Genomic DNA, 10,760 nt, shown 5'->3' with positions numbered 1-10,760 from the left:
ATTCAAGCTAGCCATGCTGATGGGAGCTGTTAGCCTGAAACCGGTCCCAGGATGCTTGTTTCCGGTCCAGGGAAGACATGGCTTGGCAGTTTGGTCTGGACTGATCCCATGAGACACAGGGTCAAGACTGATTTGCATATAGCTGTGTCTGAACTGGGGTGGCAAAGTGAGCTAAAGAACGATGATGGAATCAACCCAGATCTGTGACTGGCGGTGAGTGTCTGAAAAGTTTCAGCGCTCCATCCATCATCTCCTTGTGTTTGCATTGTTCGCCCTAAGTTGGCAGGGTATGCCCAGACGTGGGTCCCTTGCTCACTTTGCCACTGGATTCAAGCTAGCCTGGCTGATGAGGGCTGTTAGCCCGAAACCGGTCCCAAGATGCTTGTTTCCAGTTCAGGGAAGACATGGATTGACAGTTCGGGCTGGACTGCTCCCATGTGGCACAGGGTCAAGACTGATTTGCATATAGCAGTGTTTGAACTGGGATGGCGAAGTGAGCTAAAGAACAATGATGGATTCAACCCAGATCTGTGACTGGTGGTGAGTGTCTAAAAAGTTTCAGCTCTCCGTCCATCATCTCCTTGTGTTTGGGCTGTACCAATTTCCATGCCGGGACTAATGCTGAGCTGATGGAACCAAACTGACCATCGCTACATCCACACATCGTCCTTTGCAACAAACAGCAGCACACACTTCCATAATGATTACACATTGCTTTTAGTGTGTAGGACCACCCATTGCAAGCTACTTTTATTGTGTACGCATGGTCATACACAAACATACACAAATTGGCAAGTAGAAGTACACACTGTTCTTTGTTGCAAAGAACTTTGATGGGATAGATATGTGCATGTACGTAGATTTAAGTGTGTGAGTGTGGGTGTGTGTGAAAAGTACATTTCAATAGTTATAAAAGTAGACTAGGAGTGGCATGGCATGGAGTGTCACCTGTAAAGAAGAAAACATTATGTTACAGGTGTGGTAGTAGTTTCCACCTTGGAAATTAAAAAAATTGCCCCGCATTGGACAAAACTTGCACTCATTGTAGGAGAAAGGGTCATGTTGGAAGGGTATGCAGGAGTAGACCTGATTCTAATGTAAATTACTTGTCCAATGGAGAAGTTGATATTGAGCTGAATCCAAATGCCATAATGTGTAGAAAGAATTGTAAAATAAAGAATTTCCAAAATGTGTGGTACAGATTAATCATTTTGAGATGGAGGTCATGGTAGAATCAATTGCATGGTACACTATTGTTGGTAAAAGACTGTGGGAGTCAAAGTGGAAAAATGAGTAATTGATGTCTCCAGATGTACGTCCTGGTGGGTATGTTGGCCACAAGATAGATCTCCTAGGTTTTTTGGGGCTAATATATATGTTTCAAGGAAAGGAAAACAAGGGGGAAAATGTACGTGGCTGCCAAAGGCAATTCTATTTTGGGGTGTTGGGAAAGGCAAATGATGGAAGTGATGACAATGTTAATGATGTGAAAGCAGAGTTGGCTCAAATCTTTTCTAATAATTTAGGAAAGTTCATTGGTTTCAAACACAAAATTGTCTTGTGGGAAAATGCTGTTCCTATGAGGCATAAGTTTCGAAAGGTGCCTTTGACTTACAGAGAAAAGTTGAGAGCTACATAAAAAGATTTATGTGATAAGAAGATTATTCAACCTATTGAGTCTTCGCCATGGGTATCGCCAGTGGTTTTAGCCCTGAAGCCTACTGGTGAGCTTCGTCTTTGTGTGGACCTTAGAAGCCTCAACAACTAAATTTGGATTGATAGACATCCTCTACCTAATTTGCTTGAGCTTGTGTCAACTTTAGCAGGTGCAACTGTTTTTTCTTCATTAGACTTAGCGAGTGCATATCATCAAATTGAATTACATGAGGAATCGCGCCATTTAACGGCATTCGTGACACCAGATGGAATGTTCCAATTTTGCAATATGCCATTTGGGTTGGCTAGTGACTTTTCAGTATTTCAGAGACAGATGAAAGAAACTCTTGAAGGTGTCGAAGGAGCAATTGCATTTCAAGATGACATTTTGGTGTATGGGAAGAATGAAGTAGATCATCGTTGTAATTTGAGGAAAGTTCTGCAGAGGTTAAGGGAGAAAGGCCTAACTCTAAAGGAGTCCAAGTGCAAGTTGCATCGTAGTGAGGTGGAATATTTAGGTCACTATATTTCAAGAAATGGGATCAAACCTAAACAAGACCATGAGAGAGCTGTTAAATGTGCACCCATTCCAACATCTAAGGAACAGTTTCTATCATTTTTAAGGCTTACAGAGTTTTATTCAAAATGTGTTGACAATTATGCTACCAAGGTGGAGCCTTTACCTTTATTGTTAAGGAAAAACAATGAATTTTATGGAACATTGAACAAGACCAAGCTTTCAATGATCTTAAGAAGGAGATCGTTAATGCAACCTTTTTTAGATCATTTGAAGTGGGAAGAGAATGCATTGTGGCGGTGGATGCTAGCAAGTATGGGTTAGGAGCTACTTTGTTACAAAGGATAAAATCAGAAGAATATGTGATATCTTATGCTTCTAGAACATTGAGAGATTCTGAAAGAAATTACTCTGTTATAAAGAAAGAATTATTGGCGTGCACTTGGGCTGTTGATCATTTCAGACAGTTTCTGTGGGGAACTCAAGTTCAAAAGCTTTATTCGGTATGTAAAATACAACCATATAAGCAGAACACAACGTAAAACACATAGAATACATAGCACGCTAAATTGTCTTATACGCAGAGCATATATACAATTGTGTATTCTGTTCAGCCAATGCCATATCAACTAGAAGTCCATTAGAGTTATTTTGGCAAATACAGAATCTACACGAAATGACAAGCATATTGTAATGCTGCACGGAACACTATGTGCAAAAATCATTATTAAAGTGCAATGTGCTTCCCTAAATAGCTCAAAATTAAAAACTAACAATACATCTTCAGTATTATTTAACAGAGTGCAAAATCCGCATAAAGTGTCTAGTGCGTTACAAGTATGCAAAAAGTGCTAAGTAAAGGGGCAATAACAAAATGCAATATGCGTCCAGAAACATCTCGAACTTTAAGGGAACATAAAAGGTCCGAGCAGTACATAAATGTGCAAAGTACGCAAAGCAGTTAACTAAACAGGGCAAACCATAGACTTCCTTATATTTATACATTTTAGCACATATAATGCCACAAAAAAACAGGTATCAGGGCTTTCCAGAGTTGTTAAAAGCTTCATTGCTGATTTAGTGGACCGAACCTTGTGTTTTAAAAAGATAGGTTTAAGATAAAACTTCCTAAAATGACAGTAAAATTTGCAGAACAATAAAAAGTGACAGCAGCTTTGTTTTGAAATGTTATCACAAGGACACAGTAAATTGGATTTAATCTTCATGTGCGGGAATGAGACTAAGTGATGAATAATCCCCAGCCTTAAGCGGGTTAGGACAAATCGGTGAGAATTATAAGTCACAGTTGTAAGATATGTCTGAAAACCTCTCCTTAAGTTCAGTCCAAGATAAGAAGCTACAGTTAGTAAATTACTGGACTGACTCTCTCTAGCCGTATTCTTGTATGCTAGAAACCTTATTTTTATATCTTTCTTTGGTATCAGTGCGGCTGCTTCTGGGTTCAGACGGATATTGCAATCAAATAGAAGATTGAACCAGTAGTAGATATAGCTCAGCCATGGTATGCGTGATAAATTATCAAGACTCAGACAATCTTTAATGATTGTTTGTGTAAATATTGTCTCAGTTTTAGACAAGATAGAGCGCCAGAGTAATAATGGACGTAATGCAGCTAGGTCCATAATGAAGTCGATACCAACTTCCATATGAGTTAGCAAATTTGGAGCTGAGGGGGGGGGCACATAACAATTTTTTCAAAAACTTATTTTCGTCATTCTGTAACAGATTAACAGGATGGTGGCCCCATACACCTGCCCCATACAATGCTGATGAAATGCACCTCGCTTTGTAAATAGCCAACATTTATTTTATTCTCTTTTGCCCTAGTTTGGCTGCGAATCTAAAAATGCTACTGGTATTTCTGTTCATCTTCAATCTCACGTTCTCGTCCTCATTAGTCCATTTCCCGTCTCCTGAGAATGATATCCCCAGATAACAGAAGCTGTTGACCAATTGTATCTTGTCTTTATCAATGTAGAAGGTGGATTTTGATTTCACCTTCTTTCCACAGATCATAGCAAAGGTCTTGGCTTTATTAACTACCAGTTTCCTGTCTTTAATAAATAGCACAAATCTATCTATGAGACGTTGTAAACCAATCTGTGTTCGTGATAAAAGAACAGCATCGTCTGCGTATAATAAAATTGGGGTGACACTTCCATCAATCCTAGGGGCATCTGAAGGCAATTTGCTTAAAATCGAGTCAATTTGATTAATAAATAATGAAAATAAAAACGGTGCCAAGACGCAACCCTGACGAATCCCTCTAGCAACTTTAAAAAAGGGTGTGCATTCCCCCGAAGGACCATAACGAACTTTACATGATAATCCAGAATAGAGCCGTGCCAAAAAATATACACACTCTTTAGGGGCACCAAGTTCTAACAGAATGTCCCATAAAATGTTGTGATCTACAAGATCAAAGGCACTACTCAGGTCTGCGAAACAGAGGAACAGGTTGCCATCCTTTGCAACAGTATATTTATGTATAAGGAGGTCAAGATTAACACACTGCTCCAGCGTCCCCAGACCTTTTCTGAATCCATATTGTGCCTTTGATAAAATCGATTTGTCCTTGGCCCAGGTCTCAAGTCTATTTAAAATTATTCTGCTCATGATTTTTATGGACGCGTCCAATAGGGAAATGGGGCGATAATTGCTTGCCTCAGACTTGGAGCCTTTCTTAAAAAGGGGAATAATTATAGACTGGCCCCAAGAAATCGGTATCTGGCCTTCCACTGTTGCATTGAAAAATCTGGTTAGAATGAGGGCCCACAGATGTAACTCGGATTTATATAAATCCAGCGGAACCCCATCCGGGCCAGGTGCTTTGCCACCTTTACTATTACTTAAACCCTCGTAGACCTCGTCCAGACTTATAACCAAGGGTAATCTTGGCCAAGTGTAATCATTTTCCAGGGGGGAATCTAAAACTAACCTATCCGGATTAAAAATATTTAAAAAATGATGCATCCATGAATTACAGTCTACATGAGAGGTTATTTCAGGCACTGTATCATTTTTCAAAAAGGGGCTATTTATAGTATCCCAATAAAGTTTACTATCGTTTGTGTCCGCCGCAAGGTTGAGGTTATTCCAGGCCTCCTCTTGTAGGGCTCTTTTCCTCTTAATGAGTGATGTTTTGTAATCAACACGACAGTTTTTAATATTTGTAGGATTTTGGGGTTTAGAGCTCAAAGCTTGTTTTAAGACATGAAGAGCCTGAGTGCAACTTTTATCAAACCAGCCCTTATTGATTTCTTTTTTCCCTTTATATGTTTTCGTGAGTAGTTTATCTATTGTATCATTAATTGTAAGTAAGTGATTGAGTACAGTATGCGAATGCACCTCATCACCAAGACAATAATTAATCTCCTTGTTACATTTTCTTAATACCGCCTCCAACAATTTGTGAGGAACAATCTTTGTCCATTTGATCCTTGACCCATTAGATCTTACAGCCTTGACATGATTAACGCGATTATTGACATCCGTATGTTTGTTGCCCCAACAATGCAATGATAAAGAGATGCTATTGTGATCACTTAAGGTTTGCTCATTAACACACAAATTAGAATAAGCAATATTATTAGAAAGTAAAATGTGGTCAATGTAGGAATTAGCACCTCTTCCAGTGAAAGTTGGGCAGTTAATATTTGCACTATTTTTCGTGCAACTTAACATATCCAAATCAAACTTAGCTAACATCGTGTTTAGGGCCGTGCCATAAGCGCAATATGGGAAGTGTAGACAGTCGGTATCCTCCGAGTTTCCACATTCCCTTCTTAATCCACATAAATCACTCGTGGCAAATGGGCAGGGGCTTTTATTAAAATCTCCCAGCCAAAGAATAATCGACTGGTAACCTAATAATGCCTGGGTCCTCTCAATTTCCTTTTCTAACTGAATCAAAATTTTACCTCTATCAGCAGTGAATACATTATTATAAAAATTAATCAATAGCAAATCTTTGCCTTTGTCAAACTCTAGACATAATACCTGAGAATAAACATCCACTGAAACGCAACTTTTAATTCTACAAGAGTTTAGTTTAGTGGATATTAGAAGCAATAGACCTCCTTTAGCTCTGCCAGCAGTTGAGCTCACCGCATTCAAACTGTGTGCTGAATAGCCCTCGATAAAAATAGGCTCTTCGCACCAGGTTTCCTGAAGACATATTATGTCATACCCTATGTTAATAAAATCCCTCCAAAAGGGGGAGCCCAGTTTTCTATTCAAACCTGCGACATTCCATGTGATGACACTGTAACCTATATTTAAGTCACAGTTAACAGCTTTACAATCGTTTGGTGTATCTTCAGGAGAGAATTCTGGATTTAAAAGGGGATCTACCATAGGAGGCTTAGTTGTAGTCAAAATCCGTTGGGCCCCAGCGATCACACTATCAACTTCCACTGTGTTAGATTCAGGTAAGAGGGACAATTGAACAGCCAATGCTTTACTAGGTGAATGGCAAGTAACTTGTTCATCGTGCCTCCTTACTCCTTTCCGTATATTAGAACCAATACATAATCTAGAGTGTGATGAATGATTAACCTGTATTGAGGTTTTTGGCAGAGTATGTCAATCAATATCCTCCAAAGAGTCAAAAACCTGAAATCTATTATACGTGGGGATACGGAAATTCTGACAAGGTCTCAGGGAATTTACAGGGTCAATATTACATGAGAGGATAGGTTCCAATAAATGCCTATAAAAATAGCCTAGTGGTAATAATGTGATGCTAAGTTCCCGAGTTGATGGTGGAGACGCGTTTAAAAATGTGTTTTTGGCCCACTGACACGTTTTAAAATTAATTATAACGCAATCTACCTCGAAATTTTTTCTAAGGGGACCTATCCATCCCACTCTCTGAACTAGATTAATCTGGCTGGCCCCTTCCATAGGGAAGTTACAATTAGTGGACAACCAGTGGAGGGTTTTATTCTTCAATTGATCATGATTCTCCACTTGACCATTTTTTAATTTGGGGACGTTAGCCAGCACTGCTACATACGCGCTGCATTCTGGGGGCAGATTAATACAGGGAGGGGGATTATTAGTATTTGAAGAAAACATATTTGCTTCCTTAACCTTACGAGTTTGTTCTATTGGTAAGGTTGTTATATTAGGCTGCCCTCTCTGTTTCGTGTTTGCTGGTAAATTCCTTTCTGAAGGTGACTGCGGACTTGTGGTTAAGATACCCCGAGGTTGACTAATGGGAGGTTTAGATGTGGGCACATTAGTTGAAACGGAATTCCCAACAGCAGTGCCCTCTGATGTAGTGTGAATTTCCACGTCTATTGTTTGTAGGTCCCGCTTCCCAATTTTATCAATAGATCCTTGCAATTTATGGATCTCTCTGGCTAAATTGTCCACTTTTTCATGTAGTGGCCTGATGAGCTCAACTAATTGATCAAGAATTACTTCCATACTAGGAGTTTCCATTGAGGTTTGTTTAGCCCTTGTGCGAGTTATAATCTTATGCTCAATGTTAGGTAGTTTTTTAACCTTTTTCTTTGGTATGGTGCTCTGTCCTGTGTTTTTGTTCCGTTCCCCTTTATGATTAACCAGTGGTGATATTAGCGGGCAGGGCTATCTACTGTGACAGACAATCTGGGGCTATTCGAAAGTTTCGATTGACTGCTAGCATTTAAGTCCTCCCTTTCTAAAGTAATTGAAGTAGTAAGTATTTCAGTATGATGTAGGGAGTTATCACAGAGATTGCCTAAATTAGTTGGCAGTAGTGTACTTGCGCTCATGGATAGTCTTTTTTCTGTCCGATCTATCTCTTCTGTAAGAGCACTAACTGCTTTTACTAAATAAGTGTCAATGGTGTTGCAAGCTGAATCAGCTGATACTTTAGCTCCCCGCTTAACCATGATTGATGGAGATTGAAGGATGCGTTTTTTTTAACCAATTACCACAATAAACAGTTTTGAACTAGTACCCAAATGTTACTCAATACGTTACATGTCCTTTGTCCACCAGTTGCCGATCCAAGGGGGGTGGCCCGACCCGGCCTCCTTCGGCCTCTGACGGCCGCAGACGGTCCCGCCCTTGTCCCGGGCTTCTCCCGGCGCTACCCGCGACGCGGGAGAGAGGCTGGAATTTATATCGCCTCCTGGCGCGATGTTGTTGCTTCCGGGTTCCTGTCCCGGCACGCTTGGGACGCTGGGGGATGTAGTGCCTCCACTCTGCGGCCGTGTGAGAAGGCGGTGCGGCAGCGGGAAGCAGACACCCTCGGCTTTTACACAGGACTCGTGTTGTAGGTGAGCTATTCAGGGCTGGTGGCAACCTGGATTCGACCCCCGCTCCCCCGAAGAGAGGCTGGAATTTATATCGCCTCCTGGCGCGATGTTGTTGCTTCCGGGTTCCTGTCCCGGCACGCTTGGGACGCTGGGGGATGTAGTGCCTCCACTCTGCGGCCGCGTGAGAAGGCGGTGCGGCAGCGGGAAGCAGACACCCTCGGCTTTTACACAGGACTCGTGTTGTAGGTGAGCTATTCAGGGCTGGTGGCAACCTGGATTCGACCCCCGCTCCCCCGAAGAGAGGCTGGAATTTATATCGCCTCCTGGCGCGATGTTGTTGCTTCCGGGTTCCTGTCCCGGCACGCTTGGGACGCTGGGGGATGTAGTGCCTCCACTCTGCGGCCGCGTGAGAAGGCGGTGCGGCAGCGGGAAGCAGACACCCTCGGCTTTTACACAGGACTCGTGTTGTAGGTGAGCTATTCAGGGCTGGTGGCAACCTGGATTCATTTTGTTCTAATGACAGATCACAAACCGTTAGTGTATGTATTATCTCCTGGGGGTGGAAGGAATATGACTGCTAGATTAGCATGTTTAGCAGCAAAGCTACAATCTTATCAGTACAGAATTGAGCATGTTCCTGGGAGGTTGAATGTCCATGCAGAAATTTTATCACGTCTACCAGTCAGATCAAAGTTGGATGAAATTGAAAATGAATATGAATGCGAGGTTGCTTACACTATGGCTGATATCAATGAATGTGATCATGTTAATGGTGAATCTGAGATGATTTCTAAGGAAGTATGGGTCAGTGAATCCAAAAAAGACGTGGAATTGGTGCCTGTTTGTGATTACATGAGTAATGGTTGGCCAGAAGAACGGTATTTGAGTGGAGAGGCAGCGGTATTTTTTTAAATACAATACAAATTGATGTATGATGTTTTTCTTTTGCTTATAGGTGATAAAATAGTACCGCCATCTGGATTAAGAAAGAAGTTGTTCCAGATGGGCCATGAGGTACATGTAGGTATGTCTGCGACTCAAAGACATATTAGAGAGTTCTACTGGTGACCCGATATGGATAGCATGGTAGATGAGGTGGTGAAGGGGTGCAGTCTGTGTGCCAATAGCGACAAATCTGTGAAACCATGTGTCACTGAGTCGGTTCCTATTGAATTTCCACCCGGACCATGGAGGAAGTTGGGAATTGACATTTTAGGCCCTTTTTGTACCATTCCGAAGAAAGAAGCCTTTGCTGTTGTTTTAGTTGATTATTTTTCTAAATGGCCTGAAGTTAGAATGACAGAGAAAGTTACTTCTGACGGGATCATTGAAATTTTGGAAGATGTGTTTTGTAGAGAGGGATTGCCGGAAGAGTTGGTCTCTAACAATGGTCTCCAATTTGTCAGTAAGTCTTTTGAAGATTAATTGAAGAGGTGTGGTGTTAAGCACAAAAGAACGGCAAATTATTATCACCAGTCTAATGGTCAAAGTGAAAGGTTTAATCGGTGATAAGGGAGTCCATTCAGTTGGCTTACAAAGGAGTTTAACCTTGGAGGAATGCACTACAAGCTACTTTGTTATCATATCACACTATGCCCCATTCAGGTTGTTCTTCATTTGAATAATTGTGGGGCAGGAAACCAGGATCGAAATTGGCTCCATGGTGGTTGAAGGAGTGTTGTGGTGAATCTGAGGTCAGTGTTGATTACAACACGATTAAGGAAAGAGTGAAAGCTTACCAAGGCAAAAAGAGAGGTTATATGAATAAGAGCAAGGAAAAGTCGTCTAATATCAAGATCTGTGTGGGAGATTTGGTTCATGTCAGGAAACCGGTTGTCATTGTAAAGAGTTTCTCAAGTGGTCAGGACCGGTACAAGACGAACAAGTTTACGACAAATCAGTAAAGGTACAAGGTGGGAAAGTTTGGAACAAAAGTAGGATTTCGATCTTCAGGAATTCTGAGAATAGTGAGTCGTGGATTGGTAAACAGTGTCTGAGCAGGGTGGATGACGATAACATTTTTTTGGACGTGTGAGTGGATGGATGATCAAGTGATTCGTGGGCACAGTGATGTTGAAAGAGCCGGTAGAACTGGTGTCGTTGTGGGTTCTGTGGAGGAGAAGGGCAATAGGTGTATGGAAGAAGTTCCAGAATTAAACGTTGTCCTGAGAAATTCTCTGATTACGTCAGATGTTAAATGGCAAAGAGATATTCCAGATGTTATAGAAATGTTGGTGTATTGTTGTCATTGCTGTATTTATATTTTTTTGTGTTTTTATTTTTTATTGTTTCTAAAGGGAGAAGATGTGTTGCAT

Source organism: Triturus cristatus, chromosome 3_1, assembly GCF_964204655.1.
Source record: "Triturus cristatus chromosome 3_1, aTriCri1.1, whole genome shotgun sequence".
NCBI lineage: Eukaryota > Metazoa > Chordata > Amphibia > Caudata > Salamandridae > Triturus > Triturus cristatus.
This window is presented reverse-complemented; position numbering follows the sequence as displayed.